The sequence below is a fragment of the Idiotropiscis lumnitzeri genome, chromosome 1, assembly GCF_059441095.1.
Source record: "Idiotropiscis lumnitzeri isolate Australia: NSW breed Sydney's pygmy pipehorse chromosome 1, RoL_Ilum_1.0, whole genome shotgun sequence".
Classification (NCBI taxonomy): Eukaryota; Metazoa; Chordata; class Actinopteri; order Syngnathiformes; family Syngnathidae; genus Idiotropiscis; species Idiotropiscis lumnitzeri.
Genome location: NC_142391.1, coordinates 25,843,079 through 25,855,397, shown reverse-complemented (window position 1 = coordinate 25,855,397; position 12,319 = coordinate 25,843,079). Strand labels below are relative to the sequence as shown.

Below are 12,319 nucleotides of genomic sequence, written 5' to 3'. Positions count from 1 at the left end.
TCAAAGATAAACATCAATGTGGTGTAAGAACAATAAAACAACAACGAGAATCCATAAGAAGTATTTCCTTTGTAAAGACAGGATACTATAAAAATATATTGACTGTGTCCTAATTCGCAGGCTGGGTGCGGCGAAGAATGCATTTTCGGCTGTATGACGTCACTTCCTGTGAGTTTCGACTGCACTTTGTGCCTAAATTCCCTGTACGAATTTGCCATGGTTTATGCGGTCCGCAGAGGCTACATGAGGGGAAGCCTTTGAAGGCGCCGAGAGAGCCATCTTGCGAGAGGCCTTTCTACGATTTGGAAACTCCGTGCGGTCGAGTCGCACCGAAAGTGACGTCATGCAAAACAAAAATGAATTTGGAGTGGTGGCTCAGTATCTATGAGGATATAAAGTCATTAGTTAAGTTATACCCAATCAGTATATAAGGTATTTCTAATGTATTTTAATGTATTTGTAGTAATTCTTGAGTCAACCAAAGTAAATTGAATTTAAACACAATAAACAAGTAAACATGCAAATTTGTGAATTACTATATAAATACAACTGTGAGTGGCTCGTGCTGACCTTTAACTTGAGGTCGTCACGTGATGTATACAGGAACTCATCGGTGTTGCAAAGGACGGGAATGCCGAGTGTGTTTTATGTTATTTTCTTTAATTACGCATTTTCTTTTTTAAAAAACGCGTGAGGCTCCTCCCGACAACGCTTATTAGTTGTGGTATTGCCCACTGTTTTACGCACTATTGTAGAAGTAATGATTCCGTTCATTTTTATTTATTTATTGTCAAAGCGGATAGTGCGGAGCCCGGAGTTCTTCTTGAAAGGTAGGCCCTGTTTCTTCGTTGTATCTGATGAATGACTAAACTAAGCGTTTGAAACATATTAATGTGAAGGAGACAATTTTTGGACTCGTTCTAAAAAGTGTTCCTTTTTTTCCTTCTGTGTTCGGTCTACTGACATTCAAGCGCACCTGAAGTTTTTATGCAGTGTAGCGCCAGAATTATATGTATTTATTGATTGATTTATTGGTTGGTTTACATGTTGTTTGGCATACTAAACCTAATATCACGTCAATCTAAATGATAGTCGCCTTTGAAGCCGAAGTGGAGTCCTGAGTTTACATTTAGAACCTCTAACAAATCTTGCGTAGGAACTCACGTTTTCGAGTTTTGCATGACTTCTTTAATTTTAGCCAACCCACCGTGACTGTCTAATGAAAATAATTCTTGTCATAATAGACATTTGCTGTGTTGTGTTTAAGTCCACTTTCCTGGCTGACACAAGTCCATAATAGTAAACTTATGTGTTTAATAATTCCGTCATATTTCATGGTTTCACGAGAACCCGGATGTTGCTGAATTTAAGTCTTGCTGCTCCATGGAGAAAAGAACTGAAGACAGTTTTTTTCTTGGCAAATGTGTCGATTTAGACGCCGTACTCAATCACAACGTGGTGGTATGGATGTGACAAATGTCATTGCCATGGTAGCTCTGGTTTAAAATAAATAAATTACTCTCCCTGCAGTGTAATTGCCCATCAGTGCTCGGAACATTGCATGATTTGGTGATCTGTACAACAAGGAACATGCTGTATTTTGGAACAGAGAACACTTCTAGTGTGGAAATTATCCAGAAGATATGAATAGTGGTCCTATAATAGTTGTGGCTTTTGAAACAGCAGTTGGTTATGGGGTTGCCTTCAAATCCCTTAAACTGTCCACTGCTGTCAAGACCAAAAGCGCCCCACATACGTCCAGTGAGTCCTAATGTTTTTTTCAGGCGTAAAAGATTCTTGGGATAATTGGTAATGGGCAGTGGCAGCAGGCCCCTCTCATGCCACCTGGAGAATCACACTACTCCTGCTAACCGCTGCCTCTTTACTCCTTGTGCACACACGCACGGCACGGAAAGATGTTCCTTGGAAACAGAAGCAGCGAAAGCTGGCTCTCGGGATAGGGATGTATAAATAGTCCTCACACTGCACAACATGTTCTGTTTTGATGTAATTATGGTGCAGGAAAAGGCTGGTTTAGCAGGGAGGGCTCTCGGGCGACTGTTAAACTCTTTAACGGTGGGATTTTGCTGTTGCAAACGGTTGCACCTGGCTGAGCTTCATGTGTTTTTGGACCCGGAAAGATGAGGAGACTTGTCACAAAGACGTAGACAAAGCGAGTGCGGAGAGATGGAGACGGCGCACACTCCTACTTAGTTACCAGGAACACCTCAACTTGATGAGGACCAGATGTTTTAACTCCACTGCATAGAGGAAACAAAGCAGATTACACAAGTTGGGTCAGGGAACGGAGTCTTGAGATCTGTAATCTCATTCAAATGGACCATTTAAACTCCCGCCCTCACCACAATTTATAGACTCTGATTCAGTGTTTTCAATTTACTAGAAAATGATAAAATTTAGATTTTCAGTGGTAGTTTTTTACATCATGTTTTGTTTATAAAACAATCAAACGGAGGAGAAATTGGGGAATGCCAACTCGTGTAGGAAACCAAAGCTTGGGTCAAGTCTCATTTCTTTATGGATTTAGCACCATTTATTAGATTTTAATGGTTCAATTTATTGTACTCTTTATTGGGAGGTGGTGGTGTCTTAATGTAACTTGTGCAGCTTTCTGACAATTCCTCTGATCAGCCATCCATTAATTTTCTATACTACTAAGCTTGTTCACAGTCACAGCTGAAGCCTATGTCAGTTGATTTAGGGCAAAAGGAAGGTTGCACCCACGACTGGTTGCGAGTCAATCTCTAGTGAATGAACGCTTAAAGGAAATACACAGAGCAATCATGAGCTTTGTAAGTCTTCCCACAAATGTAATTCAGGAAAAGCAGCAACTCAGATTGCTCAGAAGTCTTCTTTCTTTAATGTTTAGTCATTTTTCCATCTTCAGGCATCTTAGGGTGCCATTCTTGACATTGAGCTATAAATTGTGGACATTTTAAACAACTGAATGTTTATTTTTAAAATGAATATTATTGGGCGGCACGGTTGTCAACTGGTTAGCACGACCTCACAGTTCAGAGGTGCGGGGTTCGATTCAGGCTTCCTGTGTGGAGTTTGCATGTTTTCCCCGTGCAAGGTTGGGTTTTCTTCAGGTACACCGGTTTCCACCTGCATCCCTAAAACATGCATTTTAGGTTGATTGAACGCTCAAAATAGTTCCTAGGAGAGAGTGTGAGCGCTGAAGATTGTTTGTCTTTGTGTGCCCCACGATTGGCTGGCAACTTTAGGGGGTACTCCGCCTACTGTCCAAAGCCAGCTGGCATCGGCTCCAGCACAACCGTGACCCTAGCGAGGAGAAGCTATTTGGATAATGCGCGAATGGATTAATAATTGGTGACATTGTGACATAAACATATTTGAGATAAGATTCAGAACGTTGCACTTAATCAATATTTTCCTTAATTACACATTTCATTTTTTTTTTACTCGTGTTTGTGTGTGTGTGACCTCGGGCTTGTACTGGTCTGCAATGAGTGATCCAATTAAGTCAGTGAAGCAGGAGCAGAGTAAGTGCTGGAATTTGTAAACACAAGGGGGCGCACTTATCCTATCCCTGCTGCTGCTGCACATGAGCTGTCCCTGTAAAGCAGAGCAAAGCAATCTTTTCCTGCCTATTGTTCCTCTTATAAATCATGAAGTCATGAGTGTGTCTACATGTGAGGAAATATACTGAACTCAGTCAATAAAATAACGCGGGCCGCCATGACACTCTGTATAGCGGAGTGCATTCTTTGAAGAACACCACTGGATCTTTTGACAAGTGTCCACTAACGGACTGTTTGTTTCATTTATTTATTTATTTATTTTATTATTATTGTTTTTTTGTTTAAAACTTGTAAATTTGGATAGTGACAACATTATCAGGTCATGTTTGGGATCAGCCCTAATTTCAAAAGACAATAGTGGTCTAAATCCTCTCTCTTCGCACTTGTTCACGCCCGTGGCATTGAATGATTTGAATTCTTACTCTGGTGAGTTTCCCCCCTCCGTGAATTAATTAGTCTTTGCCAAAGCGGGCCACATTTGTCATTTGAATTTATGCTAATGAGTGCCAAGATCTCATGGAAGAGCTGATAGGCCAGAGCAGCTGCTCTGTCCTTGCGGGGCCTAACTATCTCCCCCTTTTTAAGTGCTTCATCTCTCCATCTTCTCCTCCGTCTGCCTCCCCATCCCATCATTTGCCCCCCACCCATCTCCCTTTTTCTCCTGAGCACTTTCCCTTCAGCTTCTTTCCTCTCTCTCCAGCGTGCTCTTGGCTGCTTGTCTCTCCTCGTGTGGCCTTATCATCACAACACCTCCCTTGCTCCTTACCTCCTGCTGGTCTTGGGCTGCATGACCTGTCAGGCGAGAGGAGAATGGCCGTGTCCCAGGCTGATAAGGCGGCTAATTATCCAACATGTCTGCACACCAAGGGAAGTGGATGAGCTAACACAAAGCAACACTCATACAAACCTGTGTGGCCTGTTGCAAGAGCGGTGTCAGACGTGCAGTAGGTGCAAACCAGGCGGGTAACGAGGTAAAAGGAAGGGACAAGGAAAAAAAGAAGTCAGTGGTCTATTATTTTGAGTACCTGAACACTCCAGCCTTGCTGGCTTGCCATTTGATCCCGTGGAAATGAGCACTTTGGTGCTCTTTCTGTAATGCTCAGTTGCTGGGAGGGAGAAGTCTGCATTGTGGAATGCTTTATTTTGAAATCTATTATGGTCAAGTGGTTGAGATAGTATGTCAGTGGACAATCTTTACCAGCAGAATTATTTCTTTTTTTCATCTGTGCCAAGTACAAAACAAAGGTGCGGTAGACATCAAAAGGTAAACCCGCAATGACTTTTCAGTCCGACGCATTTTCAGGCCATTTTTAAGATCGCAGGAAAGTTAACTGAAGTCAATGTTGAAAACTGACATTTTGACGACTGAGAAAGTAACCCATGAGCCGAAATTTAGTTACTGTAGAAACCCTAATTGGCTTAGCATGGCATCCCGAAATGATGCCATATTTATACTTTTTAGTCTTAATCAAATTACATTGGGAACTTTGTGTTTATCACATCGCTCCCAACACCCTAGAGTGTCTTCAGTAATTTGGCTCGGATACATTCCACCTACTCAAAGAGGAAAGTAAGGACTAATGTCATTTTGAGGGGATTATTGTGATCTTTCAACACATCTTTGCATGGTGTTAAGGAGAGGCAGGGAAGCGCACGGAAAGTGATAAAACCACACCATAGAGCCTCTGTTTTAACATTCACATATTCTGCCTCTCTTTCTCTCTTCTCCAATCTTGCTCATTTCTCCCTCACAGCACCAAGAGCCATATTATGTGCTTGTCAAGATGGATAAACCCCTCAGCCAAATGTTCAGATGAAAACAAATAAGTAGGAGACGTTCATGTAATCGCTTCTGCCAGAGAAAGGCTTTAAGAAGAACATAAACACTTTCTGGAAATGTGCCTCACATGCACTAATTCCCTCCTGCTTTTGTTTGAGTCTCATTCAACTTCAGGACCATTTTATACTGTGCTGTGACGAGATGTCACTGTTGGAGACGCGCTTAAAACTACTTTGCTGCGTGGTTAGCGTCACCGAAGAAAAATATCAGCTCGTATTACCTTTCTGCTTGTATAACAGCCATGGTTATATTCAGGGGAATTTGGAAGGGGGGGGGATTCTTAATTAACCCGACTGCATGATGAATACAGCATAGGCAAAAAAAAAAAAGGGGTTAGGGGGAGGCGCTCTGCCACTACTTCTTAAAATGATCAAACTCAGAGTGCCCTATTATCAGGTCATGGTTGCTCTTTGTTTGGAGCGCTGTGTTTTTCTATGGCATGACTGGGTCGTTTTCACATGAGAAAAGTCCCCCAACTGTCACTGCACTCCCACAATCCTTTGAGCCAACCCTTTGCGTAAAATTCCCTTGGTGGTGGTCCTTGGATGGCTCACAGACGCACGTTCCAACTTCCTCAGCCAGATCAAGAGTTTGCTTTACTTGTCACACCGCAGTGCGGCTTCCAGCTCTGGTGAAGATGGGGGGAAATGCAGTGAAAAGAAATGACAATCCATTCAATGGATATTGTTCATGTTAAATGAAAATTTTGCGTCCGTCAAGGCAATTATAGGCAATGTCACCATTTCAAGCCGACGGCATGTGGGTGGTCCGTCCTTCGTCGGCGACAGTCATACGGCATAGAGAATATAATTTCCACTTCACGTACAGGCACTGCACGATCAGACGTGCAGCCAAATAAAGAAAAAAAATAAAATGATAACAGCACACACGCACACATATATATGCACAGTGCGATGAGCGGTGAAATAAAAAAACAATTTTGGACACGTCATTGCAGTGTGTGGGACCAAAAAGTATATATTTATTTTTATGGCCGTGTGTCAAGTGTATGGCACCTGCGTGTGACGTGATACCGGTAAGTCCGTTCTCGACGCCATTTGGCTGACTCGGACCGACTAGGCAGCCCTGAAATACTGACGAAAGCGCACTGATGGACTGACGTACTGACGAAGCATGTTGCACAGCTTTTAGAGAGAGGAAGAGAGAGAGGGGTGAGTATCCTTTGTATCGGGAAAAAATGTCCAAAGTGTCCTGAAGGATGCTCTGAAAGTTTGCGAGAAACAGCTCTGGTCTTTTTAAATATTGAAGTGTAAAGACACGCAACTTCCCCAACAACCACTCAGCGCTAGAGTCCATTTCTCCTTTCAATCGTGGCCTTGAACTAAAAGGTCTCCCTCCCTCTTTGGTCGCAGATAAAGCTTGAAAGCAATGTTTCAGCTTAATGTCACATCTATGACAACAAATCACGCCGACCTCAAATGACTTCCAACACTGAAGACGCATATTCACCAAGCAGTACACGTCAATTTCGCATCTTTCATATCACTTAAGTCCTGCTTGTGTTGTCGCTGCAAGATGTTAGTGGTATGTATTTAGCTGCACCTGCGTTGCTAGCAGTTCAGATTTAATTTTTTTTGCCACCTGAAAACTCAATATTTTCTGTGCTGGGTCCGCCAATTGCCCATTTAGCCCAGTGCGTGCGTGATGTCACTGGCCCAATGAGGTTGTCTTCAGATTCTGACGATGGCGATGTCAAACTATTGAAAAGTATTGGTCGCTCCGTTTTCATAATTTAATTAAAGGAGTAACGAAATTAATTAATGGAAAATAAATCCACGATGAACACACTTCACCGCCAGAAAGTCAGAGATGTGACTCAATTATGTGATATCCACCTCATGATTTTACTGTCGCGTTTTTCCAAAGATATTTACAGCGTATTGCCAAATCCATGATGATGTGTATCAATTCAAGAAACCGTTCAATTACACTTAAAGCGTTGAAGCACCAAAATCCAGAAGTATGTTAGGACTCTGGGCCAGCTGGCAGGTTTCTATCTGGGAAGTCCTGGCGACTGTAATTTGAGGGCAGTCGAGGGGCCAAAGAACGACCAGGCCTCCTCCAGGCTCGGTTGCTCCAACTAAATGGAGCAGATCAATCACGCTGGACGGCACTGTGACAGTGTGTTAAGGATCTGTGGCACGGCGCAGTGTTTTTGGACACCGCAGCCTTTTGCTTGCTGACACACAGCCATTCCTCTCGCTTTCCTTTGGCCCACCAAGCAGATGGCGATGGCAAGGACGCAGGCAGCAAAGCCTGCTCTCAAGCTGTAGACGCGGTGATCAGAGATTCAGGCGAGCGAGATCTCAAGCAGCTGATGAGGATGGAGGGTAGACTTGTCAGCCGGGTCTGGGTTGGATCACAGGCCTGGTCTGGCCTGAGGCAGGGTCTATGAGACGTGGCTCTGGATAGTGGTTTGGGGATAGAGCGGCAATGGAGGTTTCAGACAGTGATGTAGTATGGTAGCATGTCTGAGGCTTCCCTGGCTCAACATCTGTCAGAGTGCATGTGTGTGTACCATGAGGTAGTGCGAGCTCTGTGTTTAGTGGCATCCAGAGATTGGGCCAGTTTAGCCTCATGGTGAGACACTCAAGAGGCAGAGTTCGAGGAAAATGTGACCTACATTATCCTGTAGGAGAAATGCTGTCAGAACTTTATAGATTTCAATTCTGGTTTTGCAAAACGTGATTTACAGTGGAAGTCGATCACAATGTGTTCTGGGACTGAGTGGCCGCATTGACTTCGAAGTTGTTTTAATAAAAAAAATAAATAAATACAATTGGGGGAATAGTGTAGCTGCCGCAATCATTTTTTTTTTTTTGGGTTGACCTCAGTTTGCTCAAATTTAAAAATGCATATTACGTGTTAGGGCTGTAGTTATTGAATATTTTGGCATTCAGATATCCTACTGAAAGTTTTCATCGACTAAACTGTGGGACGAGTCAAGTCAGCTGTTACGCCACGACAAGCTGCTGGGAACAACTTCAAAATAAAAGCGTACATAAGCATTGATACTAAGGTTTGTTTTGAAGTTGGACTTCTTACCTAGTTGGCGGTGTGTCACTGTCAAGTAGAGTATGAACAATTGCTGCTGTGGTTTGCTTGACTTCTTCTTCCTTAGGGTGTACACCTATGTGAGTGGGTACTTGAGGCAGGAAAAAAAATACCTTGAACCTCGACCGAGGCATTTGAATTACTCGAGGACCCGTTTCAGTCCGATTATACACACAAAATGAATGTAGGCTGCAGGTGCTTGAAGGGCCAAAATCGGCCGGCTAATTAATCGGTCCGGTGCCAATTCATACATTTGTAAAACTGCCATCAAATTACACATTCACATGTCATCCCCCCCAACTTTCTGCGATAATTGACAGCAACTTGCTGTAACTTTATTTTAATGGTGGTGAATATTCACTGCATCATGATTTTTACGCAGAATAAATGTCATCATTGAACATCAGTTTGTCTATTATTATCGCCATTCGCCGGCAAGTACCATGGTGATAATTTCAATTGAAGGGTTCATGTAAAATGCCACCGGCGGTTCATTCTTAATCCATTTGTCATCTTTTTCTTTGTGTTATGAAAACAGTCGCAAAGGGTATTAGCTTGTCACAGTGCTTTGTTTATTTATTCTGCAACAGTGAATCCTCCCACTTAGTACTTTAATGCGAATGCTTTTTTTTTTTTTTTTTTTTTTCAGAGGGTCCTCACAGGGATTTCTGTTTAGGTTTGCAATGTTACCATTTGATAAAATAGTTTGCAGCAAATTGAACTGGTTGACATTTGGTCTGGATTGAAAAATTATATCAACATGCTCAATTTAACTGTATATTAATAAATCAATGTGGTGTTTTTAGAGGTGTGACGTTGCTGCAATCCTGAGTTTTTGCTGTTAATTTTTTTATCCGCATTCCCCTGTGTGTTTGTTTGAATGTTTTATTAAATATAAAGATAGGTACAGTGGAAATTCCAAAGCAGAAAACAATATGTCGCCTTGGTTGACTTCCAAGCTGTACTCAAACCAGTTTTATGATTTGGAAAATATGTGACCGATACTGCCTTCCAGGCTCATCATAAAACCTAAATGTGCATACATTTTGGACATTCCCAACTGTGTTAAGACTAAAAACTAGGGCTTCACCATTTAATTTAAATTTTGATGAAGTTAATTTTAAGTGATGCGGCTGAATTTGGGCAGTCTTGACACCCTTTTTTATAACCTCTTTACCCACTATTATGTCATCATCATAAATTGTGTTTTCACCTCGGTCTGTATTGCACATTGTATATTTTTAACCACACAGGATCACAATAAGTTAAATGCAGCATTCTGTGGAATGGATTAATTGCATTTCCGTTCATTTTAATGGGAAACATTACCTCAGTTTGTAAACCTTTCGGTTTGAGAACTGGATCAATGAGCAAATGAAATTCGTAACCCAAGCTTCTATTGTACTTTCTTACATGACATCAAAATCACAAAGAATGGCCGTTACTTTGATGGGTATTGAAGCTAACTAAATTTTTAATATGCCTTGCTTGCTTTGTGATTTTCTTTTTATTTTAATTTTTTTCAAACACCCAACAAGGAGTCTTCTTCAATAACCTTAGATGATGACCAGCACGTACTTGTGCAACTACTATTTATCAGCGCCTTCACTATGATCAGTGTCTAGCCGGTACTCTGGACACTGTAACTAATTGGAGATCTTTTTTTGTTATCACTCCTCTCATGGTGGTTGAAATGTAAACAGGGCTGTGATGAAAGTGCCCTTATGGCATGGAGGGAAGCGAGCGAGGCCACTCCGGCACTTACACGGCATGCCTTATGAATAAGTAATGCTACTGGACGTGTAGCGGTTAGTCATAGAGGAGCAAGGTCCGCGCATCAACACCACCCCTGTTTGCCTTGTACATATTTCATAGGCTTGAGGGGTGGAGGAACGTTATATGGAAGTGTGGAATGAGGAGGGGTGGAAATAAAAGGGAGCTCACACAGACTCCTCTGTTCACTGTCATGGGCCTGCAACGCTGAACAATACCAAGTATCCTCTCTTTCTGATACAAGTTCATGTTGTTTTTCCTCCTCTGTGTCTTCCTGCGCTTGACAACAAAATGAAGCAGACTGCCGATGTGCTCACTGCGAGCCGCGGAGAACACAGCACAGGTTGTTAGTGTTAGTTTTAACAATTAAGAGGAGTTTTCCTTACAGAGTCCAGATGACCCTTTTCCTCGAGGACTCTGATTAAACCTGGCATGGAAAAGTACACATAAGCGCCCATGCTTCAGGCTGAGAAATAAAACAGTGAATGTTGTCTTATTTCAAATGTTTAAATGATGTCACTCATTACCTGTTTGATGTTTTGCATTTGCTGTGGCGCTCTCTTAAAACGAGCTTTAAATAGTTTCAATCGAGCCACAGCGCCGTCTATCTATGCTCCGTGGCCTCAAACACTCCATTGACAGCCACGTTGCTTATTAAAATGAGCTGCTGCTAAATGTACGTGACGGCTGCTGATGCTCCGCCACCAATCGATGACCTTCATGATGTCATAATGGAGGTCATGTTATCCGATTAGATCTGGATCCTATTTACTCACTGCTCAAACAACACCTTGAATTATTGATTGAAAGGAAGGAAAGATGTCCTTCAGAACAATATTACACACAGAAGGCTTTGCAGAAAGTAACGAGTACGTTGTCATCAATTAATTGGCGCGCTCTGAGGAAAAACACACGTAGATTTTTTTTTTTGTTAATTTATTAATTCGTTTATTTTTTGGGGGACAAAAAACGCATGAAAAACCATAAGATGGGGTGATGTGCCTTATATTTAATATCCAGAGCTGGGCACTTGACCCTTTTTTGCCGGTCCGCCCCCCGCCTGCTATTTCAGTACGGTTCTGGCCTCATTCATAAAAATTGTCGGCCTCCGACCCCGTTCTGCCCCCCTAAAAAAAAGCGTCAGTGCAAGATGCCACCGCGGGAGAGATTTTTTTCAACATCAGTTGCTGGCTTATTTACTATTCAAATCTGCTTACCTTATGATGGTATTATTATGGTCTTATTCGTCTCCTTGTTATTCGTCTCTTTCTTCTTCTCCATTTACGTGCCCAATGCAAGTAAGCGCGCACACTTGGTCTTATAGGAATTGTTGTACTGCCAATAATTTTCAAATACACTTTGTTGAGACCCTCTACAAAGATTGATACCACTCTATCTAAATATTGATACGGAGTTAAATTTAGTAAGCATGTCTTTCCTTCAGGTGCAGAAATTTTCTTTTCCAAACACACTCTGGTACTCCTCACTTGTCCAGTATAAAGTCCGTACAATGATCTTGAATGTCGAAGAAAAGGTTTGCAGTGGAGAAAAAAAAATCACCCTGAAAGGGAAGCACATCTTTAAGTGCTCACCTAGGCCATGGCTTCAACATCACTAGCTAGGTTTCCTCTTTCCTTCCAATTCTTTTAATGGGAAGTTGGTGCTCTAATGAGCCTTTCACCTCCTGCTTCACTCCTAACAGTTGGAGGCAATTTCAACCGTTTTCACTGAGCTGTAGCTTGCCTGAACTGTGCTGCACAGGCAAATATTTTCTTAACAAAAGAACACATTAAGTGTGCCTAACCTCTTGTCCGGTTACTGCCATTGTACAAGCACCGCCTTCTAAGGTGGAACGTGAATGCAAAAGGTCACTTGCCGAGCCTTGCCTGCACACTTCTAAATCTAAAATATCCAGCCCTTGTCAGTTTACTGTATTTTTCCTTTTTGGATCGGGTTAATTGGAGGTGATTGTTGCGTGCACACTTGCCACAGGCGAGAAAGCCTGCGGCCGCCTATTTGTTCCTCCCTCTTGTCCGAGTAGTATATGGCTGATAATCATACAGTA

At 42.2% G+C, this 12,319-nt stretch overlaps 1 protein-coding gene across 4 annotated transcripts in view; it reads left to right on the top strand.

Annotated features, from left to right (window-relative positions):
* Positions 1 to 584: 584 nt before the first annotated feature.
* The window catches only part of mef2cb (myocyte enhancer factor 2cb), a 201,068-nt gene continuing 189,333 nt past the window's right edge, over positions 585 to 12,319 (top strand). For all 4 annotated transcript variants that reach the window (XM_088291989.1, XM_088291997.1, XM_088291979.1 and 1 more), the window contains exon 1: positions 585 to 830. The gene's annotated coding sequence lies outside the window, so the exon portion shown is untranslated. The remainder of the gene's footprint in view (positions 831 to 12,319) is intronic.